The sequence below is a fragment of the Balaenoptera ricei genome, chromosome 16 (assembly GCF_028023285.1).
Source record: "Balaenoptera ricei isolate mBalRic1 chromosome 16, mBalRic1.hap2, whole genome shotgun sequence".
In the NCBI taxonomy this organism is placed as follows: Eukaryota; Metazoa; Chordata; class Mammalia; order Artiodactyla; family Balaenopteridae; genus Balaenoptera; species Balaenoptera ricei.
This window is the reverse complement of record NC_082654.1, coordinates 66,158,896-66,171,336: the sequence shown is the minus strand read 5'-3', so window position 1 is coordinate 66,171,336 and position 12,441 is coordinate 66,158,896. Positions and strand designations below refer to the sequence as shown.

Genomic DNA, 12,441 nt, shown 5'->3' with positions numbered 1-12,441 from the left:
TAAATTTCATTATTTAGTTATATATAAAATGATCAAATGACATGTAATATTCAACTTTTTAAATTTACTTCAACATACATATTTAAAATACTATATTATGAAAAACCGTATTAATTTAAGAATAGTGCTATTCTTCCATTGTATGAGAAACTTTGTAAGGTTACAAGTATGAGGCATCTACATTTTTTTCTAAAGGATGATCTGGGGAAAAACTTTGCTTTATATTTGAACATACATAATACTTCCTCAATTTGGGAATTCTTCAATCATTTTAATTTTTAAAATCATTTTCACAATTTATTCTCTTTTTTAAGTTGTATATATACTTTTTAAACAGATTATTTTTAAAATTTATTTATTTATTATTATTTTTTTGGCTGTGTTGGGTCTTCGTTTCCGTGCGAGGGCCTTCTCTAGTTGTGGCAAGCGGGGGCCACTCTTCATCGCGGTGCGCAGGCCTCTCACTATCGTGGCCTCTCCTGTTGCAGAGCACAGGCTCCAGACGCGCAGGCTCAGTAATCGTGGCTCACAGGCCCAGCCGCTCCACGGCATATGGTATCTTCCCAGACCAGGGCCCAAACCCATGTCCCCTGCATTGGCAGGCAGATTCTCAACCACTGCGCCACCAGGGAAGCCCTAAGTTGTATACTGATTAGAAAAGTCTTCATTACTTATTTTAATAAATATTAGCAGCCTTTTGGGGGTATTATTTAATACAGGTAAGCATGTGTTTTGAGAAAAGTAGAGTGCACTTATTTATTTCTACTCTTTTCCCCAAAACTAACCTTTCAACTTGCTGCAGGACTTCCCTGGTGGTGCAGTGGTTAAGAACCCGCCTGCCAATGCAGGGGACATGGGTTCAATCCCTGGTCCGGAAGATACCACATGCCTCAGAGCAACTAAGCCCATGCGCCATGACTACTGAGCCTGTGCTCTAGAGCCCACGAGCCACAACTACTGAAGCCCACGTGCTGCAACTACTGAAGCCCACGCACCTAGAGCCCGTGCTCTGCAACAAGAGAAGCCCCCGCTTGCCACAACTAGAGAAAGCCCACGTGCAGAAACGAAGGCCCAATGCAGCCAAAAATAATTAATTAATTAATTAATTTAAAAAATTTAAACTTGTTGCAGCATCTTATGATAGGGTGTATTTTTAATGTTCACTGGGTTTTTCCCTCTAATGATAAAGGTAATAAAAATCATGTTGGGACCACTGGCTAGTATTTTGAAGAAATGATAAATGATAAAGCTAGAGCCATTCCTCCTTATATCAAAATAAATTACAGATAACCAAATAACCCAGAAGCCATAGGAAAAAAATTAATAAACATGACTATGCAAAAATTAAGCACTTGTGGGCCTCTCACCTTCTGAGATGGCCTACACTCTCTCTGTGGAGTGTTTCTCTCTAAATAAATCCACTTCTTACCTTAAAAGAAAAAAAAAAGGACTTCCCTGGTGATCCAGTGGTTAAGAATCCCCCTTCCAATACAGAGAAAGCGGGTTCAATCCCTGGTTGGATTAATATCCCACATGCCAAGGGGCAACTAAGACCACACACTCTAGAGCCCATGCACCACAACCAGAGAGACTGTGTGCCACAACAAAAGATCCCGTGTGCCGCAACTAAGACCTGACACAGCCAAATAAATATTTTAAAAATAATAATAATAAAGAAAGGATTTTCTCTAAAAAAAATTAAGCACATGTGTGTGGCATAAAAATACAAAAGCAAAATCAGGAGATAAATAATGTACAAGGAAAAAAATTTCACAATTCCCGTAACAGACAAAAGGCTGACTAACCCAGTTAAAAAAAAGTGTAAACAAATCAGTAAGAAAAAGATTAACAGGACTTCCCTGGTGGCACAGTGGTTAAGAATCCACCTGCCAATGCAGGGGCATGGGTTCGAGCCCTGGTCTGGGAAGATCCCACATACCGCAGAGCAACTAAGCCTGTGCGCCACAACTACTGAGCCTGCGCTCTAGAGCCCGCGTACCACAACTACTGAAGCCTGTGCACCTAGAGCTCGTGCTCCACAACAAGAGAAGCCACCACAATGAGAAGCCGCGCACCGCAACTAAGAGTAGCCCCCACTCGCCACAACTAGGGAAAGCCCACGTGCAGCAACGAAGACCCAATGCAGCCAAAAATAAATAAATAAATTTATTTAAAAAAAAAAAAATTAACAACCCAACAGAAAATTGGGTCAAGAATATGACTACTTTCAGAAACATAAATAGCCAATAAACATATAACTATAAGTGCAACCTCAATCATAATTATGAAACTGCTAATCACTCAAAGGAAGATAAATTGTTCACCTCTCAGAGAAGCAAAATGTCTAAAGTTTGATAATACCCGGTGCTAGAGCAGAAGTGAGACAGTAAACACCTTCATACATTGTCGGATATGAGTGTAAATTGGTACAATTTAGCAATTTGGTGGTATTTATCAACTTTTATAAAACTTATATCTTGTTGACTGGATAATTTTTCTCTACAAATTTACCCTGTGATGTACACCAAAATATGTTCAAGGAGGTCATTGCAAAATTCTTTGCAACAGAAAAAAATTGGAAACAACCAAAATGTCTCTCAATGGGATGGAGAAGAAGAGATCAGTGGATGAATAAAGTACGGTATTTGTGTTATGAACTACTACTATAAAGCCATTAACAAAAGAGTAAGATAACTCTTTTTGTGTGGTATGGAGAGATCTGTATGATGGATTATCACATGAAAAAGGAAGGTTGAGAAGAGTATGATAGCATTATCTCTTCTGTGCACTTTTTCATAATTCATATATTTATTGAAAAAAAAATCCCTGTAAAAGCGGACCCCTGCATTTCAAAACCGTTCTGTTCAAGGGTCAACTGTGTGTACATTTGCACCTGATTTTTTTCTTTAAAAATCATATATGTGGATTCCTTTTCAGAGAGGGAGCTGGGCAGGTACAGAAGAAAGGCTTTTAGCTTCAGCTTACATCTTTCTGAACTGTTTGTACGAAGTCAATACAGTCATCTCACCACTTTTGTTTTCTTCTTTATGCTTTTTTGGTATGCTTTTTAAAAGAGCAAATATAATTTAATTTACAAATGCTGGTTTTAAAAAAAACCTTTAAAAATACATAGTACAAAATATATCATAGAAATTACATAGAACTTTTTAACATCGCTGAAGTTCTTTGCACCTCAAGACGCGCAGCGTCAGAGGCCCAACCTCAGGACCAGAAAAACCGCCCAGTCTCCTCGGCCCCGGGCCTACAACTCCCACAAGGCATCGCGAAAACTGCGTGTAAAGGAGCGACAGGAGACAGCCCAGTTACTTCCGGTCTCCAGGAAACGTCCCTCCGGAAGTGCTTTTTTTTTTTTTTAACGTCAGAGGTCGTAGGCTTTAAGTGGGAAGAAAAAAGCTAACTCTGCTCAAAAGTAAAGGAGAAAGGCCGGAAGGTAAGAGTTTACAAGGCCCAGAAGCTCCGAACGAGGACAGAAATTAGGCAGCCCATAGGTGAGCTCTGCGCGGCCAGCTACCAGAGTCGTTCTCAGATGTGCAGCTCTCCTCCTGCTTCTCCCTTTTCCTGCCAGTCTCACGCTAAGTTCTGTTGTGCAGGGCAGAATCGGCACCTTTCCCTTGCGGTTCTTCGGAACCCGAGCTTCCAAGGCGCTAAACCCCAGGTTCCAGAAAGTGCCTGCAACCATTCGTTCTGATTTCCCTGCTCCCGGCTCAGGCTGGGGTTTTGGACACCAGCTGAGCTCGCTGATAAAAAGGCCTAGTTTCCGATTTAGCTCCTACCTCCCAACGTCTTTTTCTCAGAATCTGCTGCTCTGTTCCAACATAAGATCCAGTGGAAAGAAAACGGAACCTGCCAGGACCTTAGCCTCCCTATGTTTTAGTCCTTCCATTTTATTAGGCTGCCTGATAAAATCCCTCCCTGACTGCCAGAGCAAAACAGCATTCTGAGACAGGAACAGGATATATTTAAAATTAAAAAAGAAAAAAGAGTGTTTCTGCTAAGTCAGGCATAGAATCTGTAAATGATTCGTTAAAGGCTGTTGAAACATTGCTTTGAGGTTTTAATCAAGTGCAAAGTGCAATGACAAATGATAGTAATTCACTTGTTAATGTGTGCGAATATCGATAGTGGGGGACAGGAGTAAATGGGAACTCTGCTTAGTTTGGCTGTGAACCTAAAACTGCTCTGAAAAATTCTTTATTTTTTAGAAATAACGGTAATAACAGGAAGTATAATCACCATTATTGAGCTCCTACTATGTTCCATTGGTAAAGCTAGCATTTGAACCGTGCTGTGTCTGACTCCAAAGCTCATAGTGAATAAAATGCATAAAAACATTGCATCAGATTATCTGGCCAGAATTTAGGCATTTCAGAAAATGCACTTGACAAGGCTGTTAGGAGACCTGATTTCTCGTATCAGCTCTCTACTGGCTCCTTGTTGACCCACGCTTCCTTGATTTGAGAAGGAGGATGTCAGATCAGAGCAATGATTCTCAAACTTAAAAGTGCACACGAATCACCTGGTGATTTGGTGAAGATAAAACATCTGCTTCAGGATGTCTAGGTGAGGTCTGAGATTCTGCGTTTCTGACAAGCCCCCAGGTGAAGTCCCTGTTAATCCAGGGGCCACACTTGGAATAGCAGAGGACAGGATGATCTCTGAGGTCCTTTCAAGTTCTAACACTCTCACAGTGGATCGTTCTTTCCCCCTCTAACCTTAGCACCTTTGCTCTTAAGGAAGTATTGAAGGATCTGTCAAAAAAGAGAGTGACAGAAGTAAAGATTCCTAACTGAAGCCAAAATATGAAAATAAAAAATAACTTTATAATGTCTCTGGAAAGATACCCAGGAAACCCATAAGAGTAGCTGCCTTCAGGGAGGCAGACTTGATGGCTCAGGTACAGGAATGGCAGGTAAACTTTACTGTGTACTTTTATACCTTTCTCACTTTTACTATGTGTGTGTGTGTTCTCTCTTTTTAAAAAATAATTCATTTTTGTGCTTGCTTCGGCAGCACATATACTAAAATTGGAATGATACAGAGAAGATTACCATGGCCCCTACGCAAGGATGACATGCAAATTCGTGAAACGTTCCATATTTTTAGTCATGTACCACAATGTTCATTGCAGCTCTATTTACAATAGCCAGGACATGGAAGCAACCTACATGTCCATGGACAGATGAATGGATAAAGAAGATGTGGCACATGTATACAATGGAATATTACTCAGCCATAAAAAGGAACGAAATTGAGTTATTTGTAGTGAGGTGGATGGACCTAGAGTCTGTCATACAGAGTGAAGTAAGTCAGAAAGAGTAAAACAAATACCTTATGCTAACACATATATATGGAATCTAAAAAAAAGGTCATGAAGAACCTGGGGCAAGATGGGAATAAAGACGCAGACCTACTAGAGAATGGACTTGAGGACACTGGGAGGGGGAAGAGTAAGCTGGGACAGAGTGAGAGAGTGGTAGTGTATATATGGACATATATACACTACCAAATGTAAAATAGATAGCTAGTGGGAAGCAGCCGCATAGCACAGGGAGATCAGCTCGGTGCTTTGTGACCAGCTAGAGGGGTGGGATAGGGAGGGTGGGAGGGAGGGAAACGCAAGAAGGAAGAGATATGGGGATATATGTATATGTATAAGTGATTCACTTTGTTATAAAGCAGAAACTAACACACCATTGTAAAACAATTATACTCCAATAAAAACGTTAAAAAAAATTCATTTTTAATTATCATAGAAAAGTGGTTAATATGCCACTTGTTAGTGAGGCAGAAGTCACTGAGTTATTAGTTTGGACCTACTATTACTGTAACAGATTTCTTTTAAACAGAAATTCCTTGAACAGTCACTTGATTATGTTTGGGAAACAAGCACTTGAATATCTCCCTGACATTTCAGCATTTTTCCCCTCTTCTCAAATAGAATTGCAGTGGAGTATATTGGTAATATAGTAGTCAAATCAGATATGATGGTAGTTTTAGGAAAATAGGGACTTAAGTGCATGAAACTGGGCCAAATAACTCATGAGATAACTTCTGGCAGTAAGATCTGAGATTATCTGGTCCTATGAGTTCTGATTCCCAGAACCTAGACCAGTGATCCTCTAGTCTGGCTACACATTAAAATCACTTGGTGGGGAATTCCCTGGCGGTCCAGTGGTTAGGACTCTGGGCTTCCACTGCAAGGGGCTCGGGTTTGATCCCACAAGCCGGTGGCCTGGCCAAAAAAAATCACCTGGTGAATATACATATATACACACACACATATACATACACATATATGTATATACATATATACACACATACCAGTGCCAGGACCCTTCTGTAGATCAATTAAAATGGAGTTTCTAGGGGCGGGGCATGGATTTTTTTTTTTTAAAGCTATGGCCAGTGATTATAATGTGCATCAAGGTATGACCTAGACCAAGGATATTAATCTGATACTCAGAAAATATGAATGGAATAAAACAAGAAACTTGGCCTTCCCTGGTGGCACAGTGGTTAAGAATCCGCTTGCCAATGCAGGGGACACGAGTTCAAGCCCTGGTCCGGAAAGATCCCACATGCCACGGAGCAACCAAGCCCGTGCGCCACAACTACTGAGCCTGTGCTCTAGAGCCCGCATGCCACAACTACTGAAGCCCGCGCACCTAGAGCCCGTGCTCCGCAACAAGAGAAGCCACCACAATGAGAAGACCGCACACTGCAACGAAGAGTAGCCCCCTCTCACTGCAACTAGAGAAAGCCCGCGTGCAGCAACAAAGACCCAATGCAGCCAGAAAAATAATAACGATAATAATAAAATAAAATAAATATATTTTAAAAAACAAACTTTTAATGAATACTTTCTGTGTCCTGGGCCCCATTGTTCTCTTTAGTAAATTCAGAGAATCCATTTGATTCAGTGATAAATTCACAGATACTGTGTGATTCTGTAAAAGCCCCCACTTGCCAGATAAATGTTTGCCAAAAGGAATTGAAATCTAAATATAGAATAATACTCATGAGCAGCTTCACGGCTGAGCAAAAATCTCTGAGTACTTGGTTCGTGCCTAGCACTGTGAGAGATGTAAATGAAATCTGTTTTAGCAGTTCCTCACAAGGAACTTGCATTGCAATTAAAGAGACAAGATTGAACTTGTGACCCACTGATCAAATCAGTCCTACCAAACCATGTTCCTAAAATGTGAAATCATTGCCAACATTTTTTTAAACATCTTTATTGGAGTATAATTGCTTTACATTGTTGTGTTAGTTGCTGGTATAACAAAGTGAATCAGCTCTACGTATACATATATCCCCATATCCCCTCTCTCTTGCATCTCCCTCCCACTCTCCCTATCCCACCCCTCTAGGTGGTCACAAAGCACTGAGCTGATCTTCCTGTGCAACATTTTTAAATTGGGAGATTTTGCATAAAATTCCAGGCTTCTACCTTCTCTTGAAAAATTGAAAGATCTGATGATTTGGGATTCACTTACCATTCCCAACGGCAGCATTTGTCTGGAGCTGAGCTGGGAACACCCCCTTTAGATGGGGCCCATGCTGTTGAGTTTGTCACAGTCTCCTAACTCTTGCTCTCTGATACTGAGGCCAAGTGACAGTTGCCAGGCATTATCACAAATCTTTGTAAGAGGAAAGTGAAATATTTTTGATCCCTACTTTATCAAATGTAGAACAAAAAATAGAGCACAAAAGCCCCATGTTTCAAGAAAAACAAGGGAGGACATATCCCTTTGAGAAAATAAAGACAGTTATGGGGCTTCCTTGGTGGCGCAGTGGTTAAGAATCTGCCTGCCAATGCAGGGGACAAGGGTTCGAGCCCTGGTCTGGGAAGATCCCACGTGCTGCGGAGCAACTAAGCCCATGTGCCACAACTACTGAGCCCATGTGCCACAACTACTGAAGCCTGCACACCTAGAATCTGTGCTCTTCAACAAGAGAAGCCACTGCAATGAGAAACACGCGCACCGCAACGAAGAGTAGCCCCTGCTCACCGCAACTAGAGAAAGCCTGCACGCAGCAACGAAGACCCAATGCAGCTAAAAATTAAATAAATAAAAATCAATTTATATATTTATATATATATATAAAAGACTATTATGTCAGGTTCTCTGTACTCACATCCTAGTGCCTATATACATCTGAATTTATGCCCTGTGATCTACACTGATTATATAGTCAATATCTATCCAAATAAAAAACTATATTCAGTTATCAATTGCTGGCTAAATGCCTATGGTCTAGAGTCAGACAGGGATTCAACTGCAAGCTACCACTTAGCAGCACTGATCCTACTTTATGCCCCAATGCCTCAGGTCTACCTTCTCCATCTGTATGAGGTGGGTAATAACAGGACCACCTCACAGGATTGATTTGAGGATTGAACAAGGTAACATTAATTAACATGGTGTCTGGTACCCAGTGACAGCTCCCTAAACGTCAACTATTTTTATCCTGGTCAGGAAATGCCAAGGGATGAGTTAAGGAGGGGGCAAAGCAAGTTGTCGGGGGAAGCTATGTAGAAGGGGTGAGCTGACCAAGAGGGGTGGAAGATGTAGCTCGTCCAGGTGGAGAGAAGACAGGGCATTATAGGCCTGAGGAAAGGCTCAGAAGAGATGGTGTAACCAGGGCCTGGATGTTTAAGCCACACAGTTGTAAGACTACTGCACTGGAGCATTTTCCTCATGTTTTGATTTTAAAATCTGGAGACTTTGCTGGCCCCTGCTTTATGGTATACAGTAGGTGATTAACAATCACTGTAGCGATTTTTGGATTTTTCCCACTCACCATGTGGCAAGGATTACACGATTTCAAGAATTCAGACTTCTGAGTATTTCAGAGTTCATTAACGATACTTTAGCTCTCACCATGGGATGCTTGTGCTTAGACACTGTCACCAGCACTGTCCCACAGCTGCCACTAGAGGGACTAGGACCAAAGGAATCATCAAGCTTCTAGGTACAAAATTCACTTTCCTAGATTCCTACTTCAACACTCTATTAACATTTTTTTCCTTTGAAGCATATTTCTTTTATGCACTTTAAAATACTTTTAAAAATCCAAATCCTGCTGGAATAAAGGAAATTAGAGTCCTACTAACCATTATCCCCACAAAATAGCCACTTAATAACGTTAATAAGATTTTATGTGTCCTTCCGGATATTTTCAATTTATATACAAACATACGTATTATTCTTTTATTTAAACCTGTGATTTGTCCCCTGACTACCACTCTGACTTCATCTCCTACCACTCTCTGCCTGCTCTACAGACTATATTCTAGATCTTCAAACTTGCCAACTTGTTCCATTCTCAAGACCTTTGCACTCGCTACATTTTCTTCCTGGACCACTCTCTTCTCCCAGGTTATCCTCACTCAGGGGTTAGTTCATAGGTTATTTCCTCAGAGAGATCTTTGTGACACCCATCAAGTAACTATTCCCCAACCCAAGTCACTCCCCATCACCATGTTTTATTTTCTTCTATCACTGTTTGAAATTACCTTGTTTATTTATGTGCTTGCCTACCTACTCATTACTAAAATGTAATCTCCATGATAGCAGGAACCTTGGCTGCCTTATTTTCTTCCATATCACTAGTATCTAGAGCATAAATTAAGGACCTAAAAGTATTTGTTAATTGAATAAGTACATGAAAGAGTGCTGTACTTACTATTCTGTAACTTTTTTATTTCACTTAAAGTATCTTGAGATGATAAGGTTTATAGAGAGTTCAGAACAAATGGAAGCATGTCCCCCAAAATGAAATAGATGGGAAAAATGAAAACTAGAAAATAGAGAGGGGATGTAAAAAAAAAAAAAAAGTATCTTGTATAAGTTGTATTTTACTTACTGTAGATAAGCTTTATTCTTTTATTTCAGTCATATTCTTAATTTTTTAATTTAATTTATTCTGCTTAGATATTCAAAAGCCTCAAAAAACAATGTAAGAGGTATTCAGTGAAAAGTCTGACATCCATTTCTGCCTAATATCTACTTAGTTCCTACTCAATCAGGTAACCATTTATATTATATTAGTTTTTGTGTATCCTTCTTTATGCAAACACACACATACATATATTTTTTTATTCTTATTTTCTTCCCTTTTTTTGCACAAAACAGTAGCATATTATATATATACTGTTCTGCACCTTCATTCTTTTAACAGCTGCACGGTATTCATAATTTATATGGATCTATCATTTATTTTGCTCAATTCTCTATTGATTGACTTTTGGTTGTTTTCAATTTTTGTTATTGTAATCAATGTTTTGGTAATCATTTTTATGCTTGATAACTGTACAGTGGCATAAATTCCTGGGAGTGGAATGACTAAATCAATAGGTGTGTGTATGTGTGTGTGTGTGTGTGTGCGTGTGTGTGTGTGTATATATATATATATATATATATATATATATATATATATATATATATATATATATATATATATACATACATATATACACACATACACCTACTGATATAGGTTCATATATATATAGAATCATGAAACGTCTTACCAGATTTCCCTCCAAGAAGGCTGGCTCAATTTCTACTCCGACCAGCAGTGTACAAGAGCACCAACTTCCCCACACCCTCGCCGAGTCCTAAATATTATAGGCTTGAAAATGTTTGCCAATCTGATGGATGAAAAATGGTTGTTGTTCTTATTTTCATTTCTCTAAGTATGCATGAAGTTGAATACCTTTTCATATTTTTAAAATAGGTTTATCGATGTAAGTTCACATAACCGTGTAATTCACCCACTTAAAGTATACAGTTGAATGGTTTTTAGTATATTCACAACCATCAACACAGTTGCACAGAGGTGCAACCATCACCGCAGTTAATTTTATTTTTTTATTAATTTTTATTGGAGTATAGTTGATTTACAATGTTGTGTTAGTTTCTGCTGTACAGCAAAGTGAATCAGTTATACATAAACATATATCTACTCTTTTAGATTCTATTCCCATATAGGTCATTACAGAGTACTGAGTAGAGTTCCCTGTGCTATACAGTAGGTTCATATTAGTTATCCATTTTATATATAGTAGTGTGTATGTGGCAATCCCAACCTCCTAATTTATCCCTACCCCCCCCCCACAGTAAATTTTAGAATGTTTGCATCACCTCAAAAAGAAGCCCATATCCTTTAGATGTCAGTCCCCATCCCTCCATTACCCCCAGATCTAAGAAACCACAAATCTACTTTCTCTATAGATTTGCATTTTCTGGACATTGCATATAAATGGAATCATATAATAAGTAGGTTTTTGTGAGAGACTTCTTTCACTTAGTATTAACGATTTTAAGATTCATCCATGTTGTATCATGCTTTGGTACTTCATTCCCTTTTATGGCCAAATAATATTCCATGGTATGAATAAACATTTTTAAATCCATTTGTCAGTTGATGGACATTTGTGTTGTTTCCACCATATATATATATATTTAACAGCATAGAATTTTAGAGTGGGCAAGGGCCCTAGAATTGTGACAATAAGACTACACTTAACAAATAGTCTCCTTAATTACTATAATTGAGAGTCAGTTCTGGTGGGTAAAACATTAGCCTAGGAAGCACAACACTAAAAATATCAACCTTACCACAGGAGGGTTCTCTGTATAATTTTAATGTTTTTCTTCTTTAAGCCTTAGTTTCTGTATTAGTCAGCTCAGGCTGCCTTAACAAAAACCATACACTGGGTGGCTTAAACAACAGGAATTTATTTCTCACAGTTCTAGAGGCTGGGAAGTCTAAGATCAAGGTGCCAGCCAATTTGGTTCCCTGGTAAGAGACTTCTCTCTTGCAGGCGACCACCTTCTCACTGTCCTCACATGGCAGAAAGTGGGAGCACTGGTCTCTCTTCCTCTAATAAGTCTTCCCATAAGGACATTAATCCCATCATGGAGACAACACCCTCATGACCTCATCTAAACCTAATTACCCGCTAAAGGCCCCACCTCCAAATACCATCACATTGAGTGTTAGGGTTTCATTGTATGATTTTGGGGGGACACAAACATTCAGTCCATAACAGTTTCCCAAATGTAAATTGACATCTACCTACACTTCTACTAAGGAAGAATGAAATAGCATCAAGCTCTTTTAATTTCTTAGAGAAATGCTTACCACTACTGTGCTCTTTAAGAAAAAAAAGGAAGGAGAAGAAACTAATAAATATGATATCTTCTACATAGTTCCTGTGGAATATATACCTCAAATATCAATTATTCCCTGATAGTATGTCTACCGTTAAGGTTTTTTTTAAAATATATTTATTTATTTGTTTGTTTTTGGCTGCGTTGGGTCTTCGTTTCTTCGCGCAGGCTTTCTCTAGTTGTGGCGAGCGGGGGCTACTCTTCGTTGTGGTGTGCGGGCTTCTCATTGCAGTGGCTT

General features: G+C 39.3%; 1 long non-coding RNA gene and 1 other non-coding gene across 2 annotated transcripts; both read left to right on the top strand.

Annotated features, from left to right (window-relative positions):
* Positions 1-3,389: 3,389 nt before the first annotated feature.
* LOC132350547 (uncharacterized) lies at positions 3,390-6,867 on the top strand. Its single transcript, XR_009497944.1, has 2 exons — positions 3,390-3,509; positions 6,562-6,867. It is a non-coding gene; the product is annotated as an uncharacterized LOC132350547 (long non-coding RNA).
* On the top strand, positions 5,016-5,122 carry LOC132351344 (U6 spliceosomal RNA). Its single transcript, XR_009498283.1, has one exon. It is a non-coding gene; the product is annotated as a U6 spliceosomal RNA (small nuclear RNA).
* Positions 6,868-12,441: the final 5,574 nt, after the last annotated feature.